A 21,333-nucleotide genomic window follows, 5' to 3' on the forward strand; every position below is an offset into this window, starting at 1 on the left:
CATAGCAAAGCTATTAGAACCTGTCACCAGCTAAAAATGGTCACAAATTTGTTTTAAGATTGGTTTCTGTTACTGTCCATTTGCTCCCCAGCAGTTAGACTTCCGTTATTAGAATTTTAATGAAAACCTTTTTAAATATTGAATAAAACTAGATGGGACCTTTTTAACTGGTTGAAGACAGAGGACGAGATAAATCATCCTGATCATCCAGCTATTGTGGCATTTAGACGAGCTATATCATCATGCAGTTAAACAGCCACAATGTGTAAACAATCTCAAAATCACTTGGATATGTTGAAGCATTTAAAAGTTTTTACCACATAAAGGGATACATGTCAGATTTGGAAAATGTGGCTCTGCCCTTAAAGGGAACCCATCACCACTATTTTCACAAATACAGGTAGTGACAGGTTCCTATAGAGCTCTAGAAACTATCTGACACCCTGCTTGTAGCTAAAAATTATGCCCCTGAGATTCCCATATATTCAACTTTATAGTTTTATCTGGTAACTAAGCATGGCTACATGGAGTCCAGGTGGGCGTGGCCTCCTCGGGCTGAATCCAGCAGCTCCTCCCCATCCCTATCTCTGTATGCTGCTATAATGTCATGTGACCAGGGTGACATCATCGCAGGTCCTATAGCTTTTGTAGCATTAGGAACTGTACACTAAGCATATATGTCATGAAATCACAGCATATTATATCACATGAAATCACAGCAGCCTGCTTGGAGAGGAGTAGAAGTCCATGGAGGCTGCTGTGATGGTTTTATGTGGTCAGATATGTACATGGGGTATAGTTTTCATATTAAGTAGCTCAAGGACCTTTGATGATGTCACCCTGGTCACATGACATTAGGCCACGCCCCCCCGTGGACTCGCTCCAAAGCTGCATAGATACCAGGCAAGATTATAACTCTGATTTTATGGGGATCTGAGAGGAACAATTTTTAGCTAAAAGCAGGGTGTCAGATAGTTACTAGAGCTCTATAGGAACCTGCCACTACCTGTATTTGTGAAAATAGTGGTGACGGGTTCCCTTTAAGCTGAGTAAAGCCTCTCTCATATCAGTTTCCAGGACAATTAAAGCAACATTGGTTTGGACTGAATAGATTTTCATCTGAATCAAAACTTACGAAAACATTTTGCGATGCTTTAGGGAAGCAAATCTTGAATTATTTGTTCATCTCTATTTCCCTTTAATAAATTAAGAATGTATGAAGAGTTGGCACTGATTTGCATGGTATGGCACCACCTGTGGCTCAGATTATGTTGTGATTTACTTACATAACGAAAACCTACCATTTGATGTGATGCAGTATGAAGCAAACATACCTTGAGAATGCTGGAGCTACAGTGATGTAGGATCATATCTTGGTTAATCCCTGAGCTGAGTGGTTTTGCTGAAAAAACAATTATAACTTTCAGGACCTTGGGAAAGTTGGGTCAGGTTTCCTACATAAACACATTACACAGAGCTTGCTACAAATAAAGGTTAGTCAAGACATGACTAATACCGACCTGAGCTGGATCACTCATACACAGTAGCTGGCGGATGGTGCAGCAATTGATTATTCTGCCTGCAGGCACAACCCAGGGATTACATCATCCTCTCGTGCAGAAATAACTCGCCTGCTAGGAGAAGCGCTGAACCAGCCAAAGAAGCGACAGAGCTGTATTATCATAATGTTATATCTGTTTTATCAGCAAAACCACTCAGCTCAGGGATTAAACAAGATATGATCCTGCATCAGTGTAGCTACAGCATTCTCAAGGTACATTTGCTTCATAATGCATCATATCAAATGGTAGTTTCCTTTAATAAACTACAGTAGGTTCTGATGGTCACAAATTCTCCATCCTTCTCCCTACAGCCAGGATTCCGCATAGTGACCCCATACCACCACTTACATTCAAGCACCTTTCTGAGGCTGTTTATAATAGGGGCCCCAGAATTCACTTTACTTGGGGCCCCAAAATGCAAATCTACCCTCTTCAACTATAGTTTATTGTTTTCATTACTTAATGTCACTATTATTTGTAGGGTCACAGTATTCACATTACCGTATTTTCCGGACTATAAGGCGCACATAAAAGCCTTGGATTTCCTTAGAAATCCAAAGTGCGCCTTATAGTCCGGTGCGCCCTATGTATGGCGCAGGGCAGCGGACCATACTTACATAGGTCCCCGCTACCGGGGACCGGAGACAGCAGATCTCCAGCGGGAACTGCAGACCACGCGGCACGAACAACTTCTGCCGCGTGGTCTGCAGTTCCCGCTGGAGATTTGCTGTCTCCGGTAGCGGGGACCTATGTAAGTATGCTATCCTCCACCTCCCCCTCACCTTCCCCGCTCACCTTCCCCGCGTCGCCGCGTCTCGTCGGGTCTTGTCTTCGGGTCGCGTCGCGTCTCTTCTCGTCGGGTCTCTGCTCCGCCCCCGGACCTCCGCCACACCCCCGGACCCTGCGCCTTATAGTCCAATGCGCCTTATATATGGAATTATTACATATATAAGGCGCATCGGACTGATTCGCCTTATATTCAGGTGCGCCTAATGGCCCGGAAAATACGGTACATATCTTGGTAGATCATTTAGTTCCACGATAATGTATCATTAGAAGAGACAAAGAACTCTGAAGACCAACCATCAAGGTTTACGAAGGAAAGGCTGAGTCATGGCCATAACTTTTAAATGATGTTTAATTATCAGTTCCCAAACAAATGTCAGTTCGGCAAAATGTCAAGTTCCCCACTGTGGTGTGACCAGTATGTGATCGGGACTGTGTGCTTGGCCGCAGTTCGGAAAGCCAAGGACCTCCAACCGTTTCCTGAATGAATGTCACTTGAGGGCCTCGACATTGATTGAAAGCGAAAGCTGCTGTTCAAGCCCTAAGGCAATGTAAAGCAATTCATGGAAGCCTCTATATCCTTCATGAACACAAACACCGCACCGGAGATCTGAGGATTTAACTCCGTACACTCAGGGACATGTCCTGCTTGAATGTAAGAAGATGAGACTTATTCATATATGTTGCCTATGACATTAAAGAAGACAATGTGAGGTCCGGTCAAGATTATTACCAGCAGAGTAAAGTAGAAGAGAATTGCGATAGCAGATCAGATTGCAAACGCAGAAGAGAGAAGCACCAATCAAAGATTTAACTTTTTTTTTATGAGATTTTCTATAGGGTCGTATGTATTATAGTTACAATATCTGTTTTCTTATGTTATAACGTGGTCTTATTTGTGGAGCTGCCTTCCTATGTACTAGGACAGTGGTGGCGAACCTATGGCACGGGTGCCAGAGGTGGCACTCGGAGCCATTTCTGTGGGCACTCAGACCATCACCTCAGGACAGAGTTCACCAAATAGAACCAAATCCACCAAGTCCGAGGCAACTTAAGAGATGCTGCTCTCAGCGCTATTTTAAAGCAACACTTCATTGGCTGTGAGAAGGTGTTGACAGAACTGCAATATCTTTGGAGGTCATCCTGCTGGACCAACCATTTTTCCTCTACAGAGAGACCCTGGATAGAAGCTACAACAAGAGTCTCAATTTGCCCTCCTTCTTTCAACTGTATTGGTTGCCTCAGGGGGGGGGGGGCGATACAATTGAATGATGTTGAAGAACAGGTAGCAATAAGTTACTGCTTAAAATGCCATGTTGGCACTTCACTGGAAAATAAGTGGATTTTGGTTGAAATTTGGGCACTCTGTCTCCAAAAGGTTCGCCATCACTGTACTAGGAGTTGTTACAGTGAGTTCTGCCTCGGTTTGTGGCGCCCAAAGCATTCCATATTTATTTTATTTTAGAGACTTTTTTCAACATTTTCTGCCACAAAGGGGAAGGGTTTGCGGGTAAACGGCGCACCAAATAAACAAGCAGGGCTTAAAGGGGTTGCACCATTTTAACAAACAAGTAATATTGTTTGTAAATGAAAATTTATATCATTTTGCAATATACTTTCTGCATCGATTCCTAACAGTTTTCTAGATCTCTGCTTGCTTCCATGCTATAGAAGGTTTCTATGTTTACTTCCAGTGGATAAAGATCTGTCAATGGTCATGTGATGTCACACAGGTGCATGGCTCGTTATACCCCTGGTCATGTGATGTCACACAGGTGCACGGCTCGTTATATCCCTAGTCATGGGATGTTACACAGGTGCACGGCTCGTTATATCCCTGGTCATGTGATGTCACACAGGTGCACAGCTCGTTATATCCCTGGTCATGGGATGTTACACAGGTGCACGACTCTTATATCCCTGGTCATGTGATGTCACACAAGTGCATGGCTTGTTATATCCATGGTCATGTGATGTCACACAGGCGCACGGCTCATTATATGCCTGGTCATGTGATGTTACACAGGTGCATGGCTCAATATTTCCCTGGTCATCTGATGTTACACAGGTGCACGGCTCATTATATCCCTTGTCATGTGATGTCACACAGGTGCATGGCTCATTATATCCCTTGTCATGTGATGTCACACAGGTGCACGGCTCTAATTACTCTCTATGTTATAGCGAGCCGTGCACCTGAGTAACATCATATTCTTAGACTAGTGTTTGTTATTGACTTGTTTCTCTGTGTACTAGTGTGAACACTGGTCTATCTTTGATTTCCTTTTACCTGTCGCTTTACCATCCAGCTGCTGTTAGACAATGTTTTTCCTGTCACCTTGTAGGGTCTTTAAGCGTCATTTAGTTAAAGTTCCAAATAGCAGGTTGACCCTTATCAGGGTGGTCTTATCTGCTGTGGGCAGGACCGTAGCCCACATGGACCGTAGACCACCACTTACCCAGTCTGACAGTTTGCGCCAATTCTGGTTGTGGTTGCTCTGTTGCTGGACAGGTTTAGGAATTATGGGAACTTTTGGTCCCCTTTCTTCTTATTCTAGGGGTCTGCCCACTATGGTGAAGGAAACTCTTGAAGATACAACATTGTGCACCAGAATTGCATCAAAATTCTATTGAAACTATCTGGAAAATATTTTAACAGCAGGAACCCAGCCCCTGGTCACTCTGACGCTCTGGAGCTGTAGGACCCTTTAAACTGTGTAAAGGCACTGCTTCCTGGTCCCTCAGGCCAGAAGAAATAGTTTAACTCCTGAAAAACCAGGAAGTTAGTTACTGCAATAACATCATTCAGCAGTGAATACACTTGGATGACCCCTATAATTTATTTACTGATTAACTTCTACACATTTCATTCCTGCAGTCCCTTTCTTTATAATTGATAGGGGGGGGGGGGGGTATGAGTGCTACCCCTGCTACATTTGTATTCCACATCTGCACAGTATTTTTTTCTTTCCAATCGACCCTTTTGGCTGATTAAGAGTTAATGTGATGTGGAATAATAATTTTTCCCACCTTGCTTATTGGCGTGTTGAATCCTTTGTGCCGCTCGGCAGTTGGCCTTGTGCAGATAACGTTACATATCTGTTATTCTCAGCCACCCAAGGGTTCTGCTCATCGACTTTCTGGGACATGCTGATCGGATAATAAATAGAGATGAGCGAGCACTAAAATGCTCGAGTGCTCGTTATTCGAGACGAACTTTTCCAGATGCTCGAGTGCTCGTCTCGAATAACGAGCCCCATTGAAGTCAATGGGAGACTCGAGCATTTTTCAAAGGGACCATGGTTCGGGAATAAAATGTGTTAATTAATTGAAAAAGAATGTCTTCTGATAAGTTAGCAGATGTATGCAAACATCTGCAATCTATTCTTCACTGTTCCGCGCGTATATTATCTCCCGACAAGTTAACAGATGTGAAGAACAGTGAAGAATAGAATAAAAACAGTGAACACAGGATCATTTAAGTGAAAAACACAGTGAAGAATAGATTGCAGATGTTCTGCACATCTGCTTACTTGTCGGGAGATACGCTGTCCTGGGATCCGCTGCTCTTCTTCCACTGAAGTCTCCCCGATGTCTCCGTGCCCCGATGTCTCCGTGCCCCTATGTCTCCGTGCCCATATGTCTCCGTGCCCATATGTCTCCGTGCCCATATGTCTCCGTGCCCATATGTCTCCGTGCCCATATGTCTCCGTGCCCCGATGTCTCCGTGCCCATATGTCTCCGTGCCCCGATGTCTCCGTGCCCATATGTCTCCGTGCCCATATGTCTCCGTGCCCCTATGTCTCCGTGCCCCGATGTCTCCGTGCCCCGATGTCTCCGTGCCCCGATGTCTCCGTGCCCCGATGTCTCCGTGCCCATATGTCTCCGTGCCCCGATGTCTCCGTGCCCATATGTCTCCGTGCCCCGATGTCTCCGTGCCCATATGTCTCCGTGCCCATATGTCTCCGTGCCCCGATGTCTCCGTGCCCATATGTCTCCGTGCCCATATGTCTCCGTGCCCATATGTCTCCGTGCCCATATGTCTCCGTGCCCATATGTCTCCGTGCCCCGATGTCTCCGTGCCCATATGTCTCCGTGCCCATATGTCTCCGTGCCCATATGTCTCCGTGCCCCGATGTCTCCGTGCCCATATGTCTCCGTGCCCCGATGTCTCCGTGCCCCGATGTCTCCGTGCCCCGATGTCTCCGTGCCCCGATGTCTCCGTGCCCATATGTCTCCGTGCCCATATGTCTCCGTGCCCCGATGTCTCCGTGCCCCGATGTCTCCGTGCCCCGATGTCTCCGTGCCGCTCCCCGATGTCTCCGTGCCGCTGCCCGATGTCTCTGTGCTGCTCCCCGGTGTCTCTGTGCTGCTCCCTTGTGTCTCCGTCCTGCTCACCGTGTTCTGCAATGTCTTCTTCACACATATATATTGTTCTTCACATACTATTTTGTTCGCACCGTTCCGCGCGTATCTTCCGACAAGTAAGCAGATGTGCCGAACATCTGTAATCTATTCTTCACTGTGTTCTTCACTGTGTTTTTCACTTAAATGATCCTGTGTTCACTGTGTTCACTGTTTTTATTCTATTCTTCATTGTTCTTCACTGTGTTTTTTTAATTAAATGCTCGATCTCGAGCAGGGGAAATACTCGTCCGAGCAACGAGCCGTCTCGAGTACCTTAATGCTCGAACGAGCATCAAGCTCGGACGAGCATGTTCGCTCATCTCTAATAATAAACCTTCCCGATATCCACCTGCTTCTTAGTGCAACGGAAACAGCGCCCTGCCGAAAACCTTCAGTTTATTAGACATGGCTGGGGATACTTATTACTCTCTGAGCACATAATATTATAGTAAGGGGAAAGTCTCCTCGGGGAAGGAGAGTATTAACTATTTGACCTATGACCTGGCGGGTAGATGGACTAATGCTGAGTTTGTTATCCGGAGAAGCCCCCAGGGTCATCACAAGTAATCATGTTTAGAAAAGTTATAAAAAGTATCCATTATGCTTCACTTGTAATGTTATTTTATGTAGACATTCAGGATAAGTGTTTTGTTTAAGAAGCTTTAAATTTCATAAGGGGGCGTGCATAGAAAAAGTAAAACCAGTAAAATTTGCGGGTGAAAATTGTCTTGAAAGGTATAAATTGGAATATTTTATGTTGTTCTAAATCCCTTTAAAGGTTGGAGTTATTGTTGAGTGGACCTGAACCATAAAGTTAGAAGTTCCCCACCGCTAACAATCACGATCCGTGCTGGCACCAGACGCAGGAGTTTAAGTTCTGCTGGCGATGGTGGTGGTTCCATTGGGGGTTTGGGACCATGTTTGGTACCCGTTTCTGGACTGATTTTTAAAATTTGGGTTTGACTGAACTCAAATTTTAACGTGTCCTCTTATCTCTAGTTAGTGTAATGCACAAGTTTTCTCCAGCAACTTACCAGCACCCAGACATGGGTGGGTGGTGGTTCATGGGGGTTTGGGCCAATGTTTGGTACCCGTTTCTGAACTGATTTTCAAAATTCAGGTTCGAACGAACCTAAATTTTATTTTGTTTGCTCATCACAAGTTGGTGTCCTGCACAAGTTCTCACCACCAACTTCCCACCACCCAGGCATGATGTCTCACTCCACACAGTATACAGTTTACCAGTGCCCAGCTTACCCTCTGGTGCCCACACGAACACCAAACAGCAGCCCCAATCACATACACGGTGCTACTTCTCTTGGCTAATTCTTACACCAGTTATCTAGTTACTGCCCATGCAGAAGCTTTTCTTCTCCATGTCTAAGTGTCACGGCAATACCCGCGATCCTCGGTACGGATCGCTGGTACACCTGTGCCCTCCTGTGTGACGCGGTCACCCCCCTGCCCGGACTTACCTCTCCTAGCTCCTGGTTCGGCTCCGGTCCCGACTAGGCCGCGATCCTGCTGTCTGACTGGGCCGCGCATCCCCACCCGCCGGTTTTTTAGCATTTAAAGGGCCAGCATCCCTCTAATTATAATCCGGCACCTCCCTTCACTCTCTGCCGGGTCTTCAAGTAATTCCAACTGAAGTGAAAGCCTCCTGTGTTCCTCCTGTGCGTTTCCAGATGCCTCCATGTTTCCTGTGCGTTTCCAGACGCCGACGTGTTTCCTGTGTTCCTGTGGCATTTCTGTGTTCCTGTGGCATTCCTGTATCTCTGTGGCATTCCTGTGGCGGTCCTGTATTCCTGTGGCGGTCATGTACTCCTGTGGCAGTCCTGTACTCCTGTGGCGGTCCTGTACTCCTGTGGCGATCCTGTACTCCTTTGGCGGGCCTGTATTCCTGTGGCAGTCCTGTATTCCTGTAGCGGTCATGTATTCCTGTGGCGGTCCTGTACTCCTGTGGTGGTCCTGTACTACTGTGGTGGTCCTGTACTCCTGTGGCGGTCCTTTACTCCTGTGGCGATCCTGTACTCCTGTGGCGGGCCTGTATTCCTGTGGCGTTCCTGTATCCCGGTGGCCATCCTGAGGTCCTATTGCTCCATTAAAAATCTAGAAGACATCTTGATATAGCAGAGTTCAGCACCTAGCTGTGTCCGTCACTACTATAGGGAATGAATGAGCAGGTTAAACAATCATGACCTGCTTTTCAGGCCAATAGAAGGAAAGGGACAACTGCTCTTGCAATCTGCGAGGGTCCAAGCCATCTTGTCTAACCGTAATCCAGTCACTTTCTTATTCCTAAGGGCAACCCTTTTAAAGGGTACCCTTAATCAAGGTTGAACCATTAAATCTAATGACAGGATCCCACAGAAGTCTCCTCACTTCTCCTCAGTTTCCAATTCTATTTTTATTATATAAATCCATATTGCATATCTATACTAAATCAAGTAGCAGGCACCATGCCAGGATACTCACCGAGTCACAAGGAGTGTGTTTTCTCTTCTGCAATGTCTTCCTCAGTTCTGTCCTTCCCCTCAGGAATGAGGGAGGAGGGATGAGGGAGTTGAGGAAGATGTTGAGGAAGAGTCTCACAGTGACTCGGCCGAAGAGAAATTCTTTCAGAAGGGGAATGAGAGAGCTGAGACAGACATTGGCTGACTCACACATTGACTTGGCTGAAGAGAAATCAAATCCCCTCTTGACTCAGTGGGGCAGATTTACTTACCCAGTCCATTTGCGATCCAGCGGCGCGGTCTCTGCTGTGGATTCGGGTCCGGACGGGATTCATTAAGGTAGTTCGCGTCGGGAAAACGCGAATCGGGCCCTTAGTAAATGACCCCCAGTGAGTCTTATGGTAAGGTACCATCTTCATTTCACAAATTCATTTACTAAAGACATGAGCTATGGATTTTTATGATAAAACTGAATGGGAATTCATGAGAAGACTTTAGGTTCAAAGGTAAAAACCTTTAAAGTAACTTTTAAGGTTTTTAACGAAGCACACAGACATACTGGTGTGTGCCTACTCTGTCGGGATCTTATTTTTTAAGCTGTTTATGTCGTTGTTTTTACTAACAAATGGTTTTGAAGTTTATGCAAATGAGCCTGAGAGGCCCCAAGCTCAATAGATGTCAATGGAGCCAGGAGCCCCTCAGGCTAATTTGCATAATTGTATTAACTTTTTTTTCATAAAAACAATGGCTTAAGAAGCTAAAAGAAGAACAGACTCTGTAAGAGGGGGCACACACAAGCATGTCTGTGTGCTTGGTGTCAGGACTTGGGGTCAGTGGACCCTCTGGACCACTGCCGGAGATGGTACTAGCCGACACCTGGGACCAGAATCTAAGTGCAACTAGCCTGCGATGGCAGCCACGGTCGAGGTACCAATATGGAAGATATTCTCTTAGTCAAGTTAAGGCAGGTATTCATTGCTGGCAGCAGAGATGCAGGGCCAAGTTACAAGGCAACCAGTACTAGGAACACAATGGAAGCTTTCTCTTCTCACCAAATAGCTCAAAGATCCGGCGGGGAGTAATGGGAGATGCCGGTCTTTATGGGAAACCCAGAAGTGCCAGCGCCAATCAGCGCTGCGCTGGCCCTCTAAATCTTCGAGTGCAGGTGCGTGCACGGCCTAGCCGGGACGGGAGCAGGAGCATGGAGAGGTGAATGCCGGCCGGGGAGAGTGGAGCCATTGAGAGGGGCATGGGTGCCACGGATTACGGGGGCCCCTATGATACTTGGTTTACAACCCTTATTCCTGGTGGTATATTTCCTTTAAGTTACAAACCGAGTACAATTCTTTTAAGTCTCTTTGTTCTAAATATTTTTAAGTTTCCTTGAAAACACAAAATTTACAGATTTTAAAATATTTGTAACTTTTTGCAATACACTAATTTAATCCACATTGGCTCATCTTGAAAAAAAAAAAAAAAAAACTAAACTAAAATAAGTAGACCTCTGCTAATGAAAATGGAGACTTAGTTACAATATTTCCTTCCAGTACAGTAAATGCCGGCTGCTTATTCCCGTTTCTCAGCCCCCTCTCAAATACCCGCTTATAATTCCTCTACATGACTGAGGGAAATTACTCTTCCACAAAAAGCACACACGGATTTTAAATTATTAAGTTAGAAAGTTAATTAAGCAGGTGTATTCACATCTGTAATGGTTGAGTCAGGGATTAAATACTTTGGATCACATATATTTGTTGGTTATTAATCATTAAGCATAGGATTTCATGAAGCTCTCCTGTACCCAGTAGACCCGCTGGAGTACTTACTTACTAATGCATTATTTTTTTTCCCCCTCTAATTTAAAAGAATGTAATTAAAACAGAATTTGACAATTAATTCTAAGCAGGTGGGCATCAATTCCAGAGATTATCAGTACAATTCTACCGAGTCATTGATATTCATGAGAATTATTTTTTTTTCATCCAGAAATATTGAAAAAAGCAAAGTTTCTGCACAGAGTGTGTAAGTTTTTGATAATAAGAATATTTCCAAAGAATAAACAAGCCCTACAGATGTAAAGCTCTAAGTCCCTGTTTAGGACTGTGAGTGCATTAACATACATATTTGGGGGAAAATTTATCATATGCCGGCACACCGTCCGGTTGTCGTATGAGAAAGCTCCACCCACTGCTGCCACGACGAAAACCTCATGAGACTATGACCTCATGATGTATCTGCTGGCCATGTTGGTGAAGGACAAAATTACACCAGGTCTGACCTGCCGTAGTTTTGAGTAACAATCTACAAACATTCAGCAGGGAATGGGCCATTCTGGTCCACTAGCCCGGCAACTGCGACCCTTCATGCCCCAACCCCCCCACCCACGCCCTGATGGTGCACTGCAAGAAATTGTGATTATTTCAGTGTTTCTATGCCTGGAAACTGGACATACTGATAAATCTTCCACATGGTCTTGGTAATTTCCCTAGAGAAGAAAGACTGGAGGGAAACTATTATTTTATAGGATCTGTTTTTCATATTCTTTGTGTCCATTTTTGCGCTATATTGTACTGGACCCATAGCGACAACTATAGGAACCCAACGGTCACAGTAATTTTAATGCTAGTGCCCCCTTTCACACTTGTGAGGTTGATGACTTGATGACAGCGAATGCTGCATGAGTGTTCTGGTCTGAATGCTGCAAATCAGAACTAACCTAAATGGGGCACATTTACTTAGCAGTCCCTGGTGCGTTCCCCAATCTGGAATGTCTGACTGGAATGCATTGTACCGCAATTCACTTAGATCATGAGCCCGCATTCCTACATGTGTCGCTTCCCCGATCAGGTCCGCCAGAGTTCACCATCTTCTTCCGGTGCATGGAAAGTGCATGTCTTGCGACACAATTTTAATGTTAAATCCTGTGCTCAGCCGGAATCAGTCGGATCATCCGATGGCCGGTCCCCCGATTTCTGTCGCATGTAAGCCAGCATGATTGCCCCAAAATCCGATTGTGCGCTAAAATCCCCTTCTAAATACCTGTCCCAACCATGCAAAACCCGAAACCATCGGAATATCTGATGAAAGTGTGATCCGCGGACCCTTAATAAATAGGGTGAACTCTGTCGGACCTGAGCGGGAAGCGACACATATAACAGATTAACTTATCAAAACCTTCTAAATGTGTCAATTTACGGACTTGCAAAATGAAAGGGAAATGAAGGGGCGGGATTTTAGATTTACGGGCAGATATTTTTTTTCATGTTATAAATGACAGTTTTTGGAAAGTTGAATTCTTCAATTAGAAAACAACTTATTCTTTTCTACAAAAAAAATAAGCCTTATTTGTTTATGTTTATGAAAAATAAAAAGCTCTAGGAATGGGGGAGAAAATAATATCTTCTTCCTGCCCAAATCTATCAGTTCAGTACAGCAGTGTCCTATCTAGGTTTGCACTGATACCAGATGTCGGAATTCATACTTAGTGGAGCTTCTCGATACTCAATACCAAAATAATATTTTGCAATCAAAAAGAAAATAAAAAATTTGCACACAAAGGCGGAACGGCTGCCAGATTTTACCTAGCAAAGATCCTGCAGCCAGCTCCATTCTGATACATAAAATAGGCTGAGATGTTTGTGTTGTATTTTCACAATGGAATCCGCAGGAATAAGTCACTTCTTTACTGAAGATAAAAAATTCCAAGACAGTTCTGATAATGATTTTTTCTGCAATGTTTGTGTTGGATTGTCATATACACTCACTGGCCACGTTATTAGGTACACCATGCTAGTAACGGGTTGGACCCCCTTTTGCCTTCAGAACTGCCTCAATTCTTTGTGGCATAGATACAACAAGGTGCTGGAAGCTCCTCAGAGATTTTGGTCCATATTGACATGATGGCATCACACAGTTGCCGCAGATTTGTCGGCTGCACATCCATGATGCGAATCTCCCGTTCCACCACATCCCAAAGATGCTCTATTGGATTGAGATCTGGTGACTGTGGAGGCCATTTGAGTCCAGTGACCTTATTGTCATGTTCAAGAAACCAGTCTGAGATGATTCCAGCTTTATGACATGGCGCATTATCCTGCTGAAAGTAGCCATCAGATGTTGGGTACATTGTGGTCATAAAGGGATGGACATGGTCAGCAACAATACTCAGGTAGGCTGTGGCGTTGCAACCATGCTCAATTGGTACCAAGGGGCCCAAAGAGTGCCAAGAAAATATTCCCCACACCATGACACCACCACCACCAGCCTGAACCGTTGATACAAGGCAGGATGGATCCATGCTTTCATGTTGTTGACGCCAAATTCTGACCCTACCATCTGAATGTCGCAGCAGAAATCGAGACGCATCAGACCAGGCAACGTTTTTCCAATCTTCTATTGTCCAATTTCGATGAGCTTGTGCAAATTGTAGCCTCAGTTTCCTGTTCTTAGCTGAAAGGAGTGGCACCCGGTGTGGTCTTCTGCTGCTGTAACCCATCTGCCTCAAAGTTGGACGTACTGTGCGTTCAGAGATGCTCTTCTGCCTACCTTGGTTGTAACGGGTGGCGATTTGAGTCACTGTTGCCTTTCTATCAGCTCGAACCAGTCTGCCCATTCTCCTCTGACCTCTGGCATCAACAAGGCATTTCCGCCCACAGAACTGCCGCTCACTGGATATTTTTTCTTTTTCGGACCATTCTCTGTAAACCCTAGAGATGGTTGTGCGTGAAAATCCCAGTAGATCAGCAGTTTCTGAAATACTCAGACCAGCCCTTCTGGCATCAACAACCATGCCACGTTCAAAGGCCACAAATCACCTTTCTTCCCCATACTGATGCTCGGGAGAACTGCAGGAGATTGTCTTGACCATGTCTACATGCCTAAATGCACTGAGTTGCCGCCATGTGATTGGCTGATTAGAAATTAAGTATTAACGAGCAGTTGGACAGGTGTACCTAATAAAGTGGCCAGTGAGTGTATATTGCTGTATTTTGCTGTGGATTTGCAATGTGGAAATGCTGTGCATAAAATCCGCTCATTATACACAACGTCTGCAGATTCCCTTCAGGGACTTTGCATGTTTTGTGAAGTGAGGGTTTCGTTTTTACAGTATAATCTTTAATTTATGACAGTTTATTATATGTATTGCAATGGTTGCCCTGGAAATGTTATAGGGAACCTGTCACCAGGGACCTAATTTTCACTAAAGACAGGTTACAGAAGCCCACCACACCTGCAGTGTACAATATAATTGTGTGTTATAACTTACGTTGTACCCTGACAGAATCCTCTGTGTAGTCCCAGCGGTTGGGCTTTGGTTTGGATGCATTTCAAAAAGCAACATGTGACTTGTCTGTGCTGCAGACTCCTCAGCTCTCAGCCCCCACCTTTGTGCTCCTGCACAGCTCCTATAATTGCATGACAATTATATTGTCATGCAAATACTTAGAGAAAGCAGAAAGGCATCTGTGCACTGCAGATGTGAGGGGCTCCTGTAACCTGTCTTTAGTGAAAATTAGGTCCTTGGTGACAGGCTTTCTTTAATATAAATTGTATAATTTAATATATTGTGCCTTATACAATTTTATTGCTTACATTTATTTGTATTTATTAAATGCTTAAAAAAAATTAAAAAAAATAGAATGTAGTGATATATAGATAAATCTCTTAGATGACACATCTCTTTATTAGAGATGAGCGAGCACTAAAATGCTCGGGTACTCGTTATTCGAGACGAACTTTTCCCGATGCTCGAGTGCTCGTCTCGAATAACGAACCCCATTGAAGTCAATGGGAGACTCGAGCATTTTTCAAGGGGACCAAGGCTCTGCACAGGGAAGCTTGGCCAAACACCTGGGAACCTCAGAAAAGGATGGAAACACCACAGAAATGGACAGGAAACAGCAGGGGCAGCATGCATGAATGCCTCTGAGGCTGCTTAATCGCACCATTATGCCAAAACTATGGGCAACAGCATGGCCATGACAGAGTGACAGAATGAAGCTAGATAGCATCTAAAACATCCAATAATTGACCCTGACACTATAGGGGACGGCATGCAGAGGCAGCGGCAGCAGCGGCAGGCTAGAGAGTGGCATGGCGACATACTCTAAATGGACTCAGGCTTCAAACCAATGAGAGGAACCAAAGGAGGTGAGCAAGAAGCGCTCAAATAATATCGGTACATGATAAAAGTTTGCCAGTATATTTTGTGGATTACACAGCAGGGTGGCGACAAAGTTAACATGGAAGCCATGAAAACAACCCAAAATTCTGCCTGACACAGCTCGTTTGATAAGGGGACCATGTATGGAGGCAGTGAACTAGTAGTAGATTAAAGGTGCTGCAGTTAAAACTATGTTAGTTGGATCTTGGCATGGAGTTGGCGCTCCGCTGCCAGGCGAGCTTTCGCCAATCCAAGCCCCTGTCTCTAGGCTACTCCCCAAACAGCACTTCTAAGAACCTTTTGTATAAGATCAAGTGTAGTAGCGTTCTTATAAGTTTAGGATATGGCGGGTGAGGGGAATGTAAACAGATGCGCAAGAAGCGCTGAAATAATATTGGTAAATGATAAAAGTTTATTAGTATATTTTGTGGATAACACAGCTGGGTGGCGACAAAGTTAACAACTTTGATGTGGAATCCATGAAAACAACCCAAATTTCTGCCTGACACACCTCGTTTGATAAAGGGACGATGTATGGAGGCAGCTATATGGACGACTTTTGGAGGTAGCAATGGAGACAACGTGTGGAGGCTGCTATGGAGACAATTTAATTTGGATAGTGCCTGTATGTGGCAGTCCCAAAAATTTTTCAAACCAGAGGAGCAGGTAGGTGGCCCTCCAGAAAAATAGAATAGATTGAGTGCCTGTATGTGGCAGTCCCAAAAAGTTTTCAAACCAGAGGAGCAGGTAGGTGGCCCTCCAGAAAAATTGAATAGATTGAGTGCCTGTATGTGGCAGTCCCAAAAAGTTTTCAAACCAGAGGAGCAGGTAGGTGGCCCTCCAGAAAAATTAAATAGATTGAGTGCCTGTATGTGGCAGTCCCAAAAAGTTTTCAAACCAGAGGAGCAGGTAGGTGGCCCTCCAGAAAAATTGAATAGATTGAGTGCCTGTATGTGGCAGTCCCAAAAAGTTTTCAAACCAGAGGAGCAGGTAGGTGGCCCTCCAGAAAAATTGAATAGATTGAGTGCCTGTATGTGGCAGTCCCAAAAAGTTTTCAAACCAGAGGAGCAGGTAGGTGGCCCTCCAGAAAAATAGAATAGATTGAGTGCCTGTATGTGGCAGTCCCAAAAAGTTTTCAAACCAGAGGAGCAGGTAGGTGGCCCTCCAGAAAAATGGAATCGATTGAGTGCCTGTATGTGGCAGTCCCAAAAAGTTTTCAAACCAGAGGAGCAGGTAGGTGGCCCTCCAGAAAAATAGAATAGATTGAGTGCCTGTATGTGGCACTCCCAAAAATTGTTTAAAACAGAGGACCGGGTAGGTGGCCTTCCAGAAAAATTGAATAGATTGAGTGCCTGTATGTGGCACTCCCAAAAATTGTTTAAAACAGAGGACCGGGTCGGTGGCCCTCCAGAAAAATTAAATGCATAAAGTACTATAGCTAGAGCCAGTGGGCCCTGTCAAAAAATAGCCAGTTTCCTCTGCTTTACTGTACAAAGAGGAGGAGAAGGAGGAAAATGAGGAGGAGGAGGAGTGGATCAATTATTCAGGTTGAGCTTCCTTCACCTGGTGGAGATTGGAAATTATGAGAAATCCAGGCTTTATTCATCTTAATAAGCGTCAGCCTGTCAGCGCTGTCAGCGCTGTCAGTCGACAGGCGTGTACGCTTATCGGTGATGATGCCACCAGCTGCACTGAAAACCCGCTCGGACAAGACGCTAGCGGCAGGGCAGGCAAGAACCTCCAAGGCGTACAGCGCCAGTTCGTGCCACATGTCCAGCTTTGAAACCCAGTAGTTGTAGGGAGCTGTGTGATCATTTAGGACGATGGTATGGTCAGCTACGTACTCCCTCACCATCTTTCTGTAAAGATCAGCCCTACTCTGCCGAGACTGGGGACAGGTGACAGTGTCTTGCTGGGGTGACATAAAGCTGGCAAAAGCCTTGTAAAGCGTACCCTTGCCAGTGCTGGACAAGCTGCCTGCTCACCTACTCTCCCTCGCTACTTGTCCCGCAGAACTACGCACTCTGCCGCTAGCGCTGTCAGAAGGGAAATACTGTTTCAGCTTGTGCACCAGGGCCTGCTGGTATTCATGCATTCTCACACTCCTTTCCTCTGCAGGGATGAGAGTGGAAAGATTTTGCTTGTACCGTGGGTCCAGGAGAGTGAACACCCAGTAATCGGTGCTGGAATAAATTCTTTGAACGCGAGGGTCACGGGATAGGCAGCCTAGCATGAAATCTGCCATATGCGCCAGAGTACCAACGCGTAAGAATTCACTCCCCTCACTGGCCTGACTGTCCATTTCCTCCTCCTCCAACTCCTCCAACTCCTCTTCTTCTGCCCATACACGCTGAACAGTAAAGGACTCAACAATGGTCCCCTCTTGTGTCTCGCCAACATTCTCCTCCTCTTCCTCCTCATCCTCCTCCACCTCCACCTCCTCCGATATGCGTTGAGAAACAGACCTAAGGGTGCTTTGGCTATCAACAAGGGAATCTTCTTCCCCCGTCTCTTGTGACGAGCGCAAAGCTTCCGACTTCATGCTGATCAGAGAGTTTTTCAACAGGCCAAGCAGCGGGATGGTGAGGCTGATGATGGCGGCATCGCCACTGACCATCTGTGTTGACTCCTCAAAGTTACTCAGCACCTGACAGATATCAGACATCCACGTCCACTCCTCATTGTAGACTTGAGGAAGCTGACTGACCTGACTACCAGTTCTGGTGGAAGTTGACATCTGGCAGTCTACAATGGCTCGGCGCTGCTGGTAAACTCTGGATAACATGGTCAGTGTTGAATTCCACCTCGTGGGCACGTCGCACAACAGTCGGTGAGCGGGCAGTTGGAGGCGGCGCTGCGCTGCCCTGAGAGTGGCAGCATCTGTGCTGGACTTCCTGAAATGCGCACAGATGCGGCGCACCTTCGTGAGCAAATCTGACAGATTGGGGTATGTCTTGAGGAAACGCTGAACTATCAGATTTAACACATGGGCCAGGCATGGCACATGTGTCAGTCTGCCGAGTTGCAGAGCCGCCACCAAGTTACGGCCGTTGTCACACACAACCATGCCTGGCTTCAGGTTCAGCGGTGCCAGCCACAGATCAGTCTGCGCCGTGATGCCCTGTAATAGCTCTTGGGCGGTGTGCCTTTTATCGCCTAGGCTCAGCAGTTTGAGCACCGCCTGCTGTCGCTTAGCAACGGCACTGCTGCTGTGCCTAGAGCTACCGACTGATGGCGCCGTGCCCACGGATGGTAGTTCGGAGGAGGAGGTGGAGGAGGGGTGGGAGGAGGAGGAGGCATAGTAGGCCTGAAACACCTGGACCGAGGTAGGCCCCGCAATCCTCGGCGTCGGCAGTATATGACCAGCCCCAGGGTCAGACTCGGTCCCAGCCTCCACCAAGTTAACCCAATGTGCCGTCAGCGATATATAGTGGCCCTGCCCGGCAGCACTCGTCCACGTGTCCGTGGTCAGGTGGACCTTGTCAGAAACGGCGTTGGTCAGGGCACGGGTGATGTTGTCTGACACGTGCTGGTGCAGGGCTGGGACGGCACGCCGCCAAAAAGCAAAACGGCGGGAGCTGCCATTTTCTCGAGCGGGCGAAGTATTCGTCCGAGCAACGAGCAGTTTCGAGTACGCTAATGCTCGAACGAGCATCAAGCTCGGACGAGCATGTTCGCTCATCTCTACTCTTTATACAATAACTCTATGGAAACTCTAGTAAAGCTCTCAACATTGATGGAAGGTAAGTGAAGTCGTACAGGGAAGTCGTTAAGATCACTGTAATATTATTGGCTGCAGGAGGGTTGATGTTGTTCAAATCCTGTCTGACCAGAAGTGAATTAATTGGGTAACATTAAATAATTTAGAGACCAGGGGGCAAAAGTATCAAACTTTCTGCTTTATTTTTCTTGGTTCGAGTGCTCATATGGGACCTTTTTTGCACCTAAAACCGTGTCCCTTCAAAGTTTGCCATTGTCTAGTTTCCTGCACTGTTCCCTGAGTTATCACCTAAATTCAGATGTGAAAGTAAAAAAGTCACAAATTTTTGCGCAAATCTGCGCCTTCCCCTGACGAGGTGTAGAAATTAGCTGGGGAACTGTTTGTGACTTTTGAAGACTTTTTGAGACTTTTTGTTTTAAAAAGTCCCAAATTTACTAAAGACCAAATGCCACATGTATCAATAAGGAAAAACCACTAAGATACATCCGACCAGCAGGAAAGCCAAGAAGAGTCTCAAAAAATAGAGGAAAAAAGCCACCCTAACAGGTGCCCCCATGTGTTAGGGGAAACCCTCAGTAACGGTAAATACCATATATGGTCAGGTGTTAGTGTTTCCCCTTACATGGTGGTCCCTGCTCTGCGGAAGCCTCTACTTAAAGGATTCTCCCACTCTCTTATTCCCAACATCTCCTCCGAGAATCAACAAAGTACCCAAATTGGATATGGAAATATTTCTAGACCTCTCTCCTGGGCACTGCGCTCTAAGGAGCTGTCTCCATTCGAGAAGGGCAATTCTGTCACTCTTGACTGTAGTCACAGTACACCCACCCTGGCTATGATAGAGGAAGTTCTATTCCCGGCAGTGTTGTCGTTCCAGAATTCAAAAATCTGAACTGTCCATGGTTCATTGACCAACACCGGCAGTGTGAAGCTGCCCTAACTTGTACAGATAGGGTAATGGGTTTTCGACCAACACACATCTGAAATGTTTTACTAGGAAACCCTTCAATTAACAAACCCCTCATCCGTTATGATAGACCCTTTAATTTTTTTGTGTATAGAACATCAGAGTTTTGAAGAGAAAACATCCCGAAGAAGAGATGAGCGAGGAGGAAAGTCTCGTAGAAAACTATTCAGCAGCTTTCCGTAGTGGCTCCATTGGAGGAGCTTCAATGTTTTGATGTGATAATTTGAGACTCGCGCTTCAATCTTAAAGTAAAGTTAATTATGTCTGTAATGACCTGAAAAATCTTCTTTTCTGCAATGTGCACATTTTCGAGTTCTTCTGCTCCAGACGAGCCATCTAATAATAATTACTGATGAAGAGCCGGCTGCTTAATTTGTCATATATTTTCTTCTTGTTTTCTAATAAATGCCAGACATGAATATTTTAAAATGATCTTCAAAACTTTGCAAATGGAAATGCTGACTGCGGAACTTCACTAATAATGAGCGTTACCTTACGGCTCAGATATTCTACTCAACACGGGGGCTGTTTATTTAGCTGATTAGACGTTGCCATAAATAGCCCAGAGTCCATTACGTCTGTCAACATCGCTGGCAGTTGTTGTGTAGTAATTTTTTTTTCTTTTTTGTTTAAAAAACACAAAATCACACATTTTCATAATTATCATTCATTCTCTAAAAAATAATAATGATATGAAACATAAGATTGGGTATCTTGGAACCACTTGGGACAATAACTAGACCTATCTTTGAAAATTGCGATTATAGAACAGTAGAACTATCCCTACATTGTTATCCCCATGCCTAAAAAATTTCACAGTCAACTCTCCATCTGTGCATATTCATGTTCTTCCAGCTTAGCCACGCCTCCAACTTCCTGATTGACAAGGGGACTCCTCCTCTTCAGCCGAGTAAACTCAGCTCTGCTTCATCATTCCCCTGCTGGCTGTGTGATTCCTTCAAGAGTAATCTTGAGGGAGGGATGAATGAAGAGGTTGAGAGAGGGCTGAGCTAATGATTGGCTGGAGAGAAATAAGCTCACCCCTCCCTCAGTGATTCTCTTCAGTGAGGGGAATGAACTGGAGGCAGCTAGCCAAGCAGGAAGGACACACGGCCATTTCCATAGGTGGTGAGTCAAGTACAAACTGACTTTTTTAACATAAAGAGGAACAGTATAGCAGTTTTAAAATATATGTTTATTTATTATGTTTTAGTTTAACTGACAGGTTCCCTTTAACTGGTTGAGGACAAAGGACAAAATAGATTTCCCAAATT

The sequence above is a fragment of the Engystomops pustulosus genome, chromosome 1 (assembly GCF_040894005.1).
Source record: "Engystomops pustulosus chromosome 1, aEngPut4.maternal, whole genome shotgun sequence".
NCBI classification, from domain to species: Eukaryota; Metazoa; Chordata; class Amphibia; order Anura; family Leptodactylidae; genus Engystomops; species Engystomops pustulosus.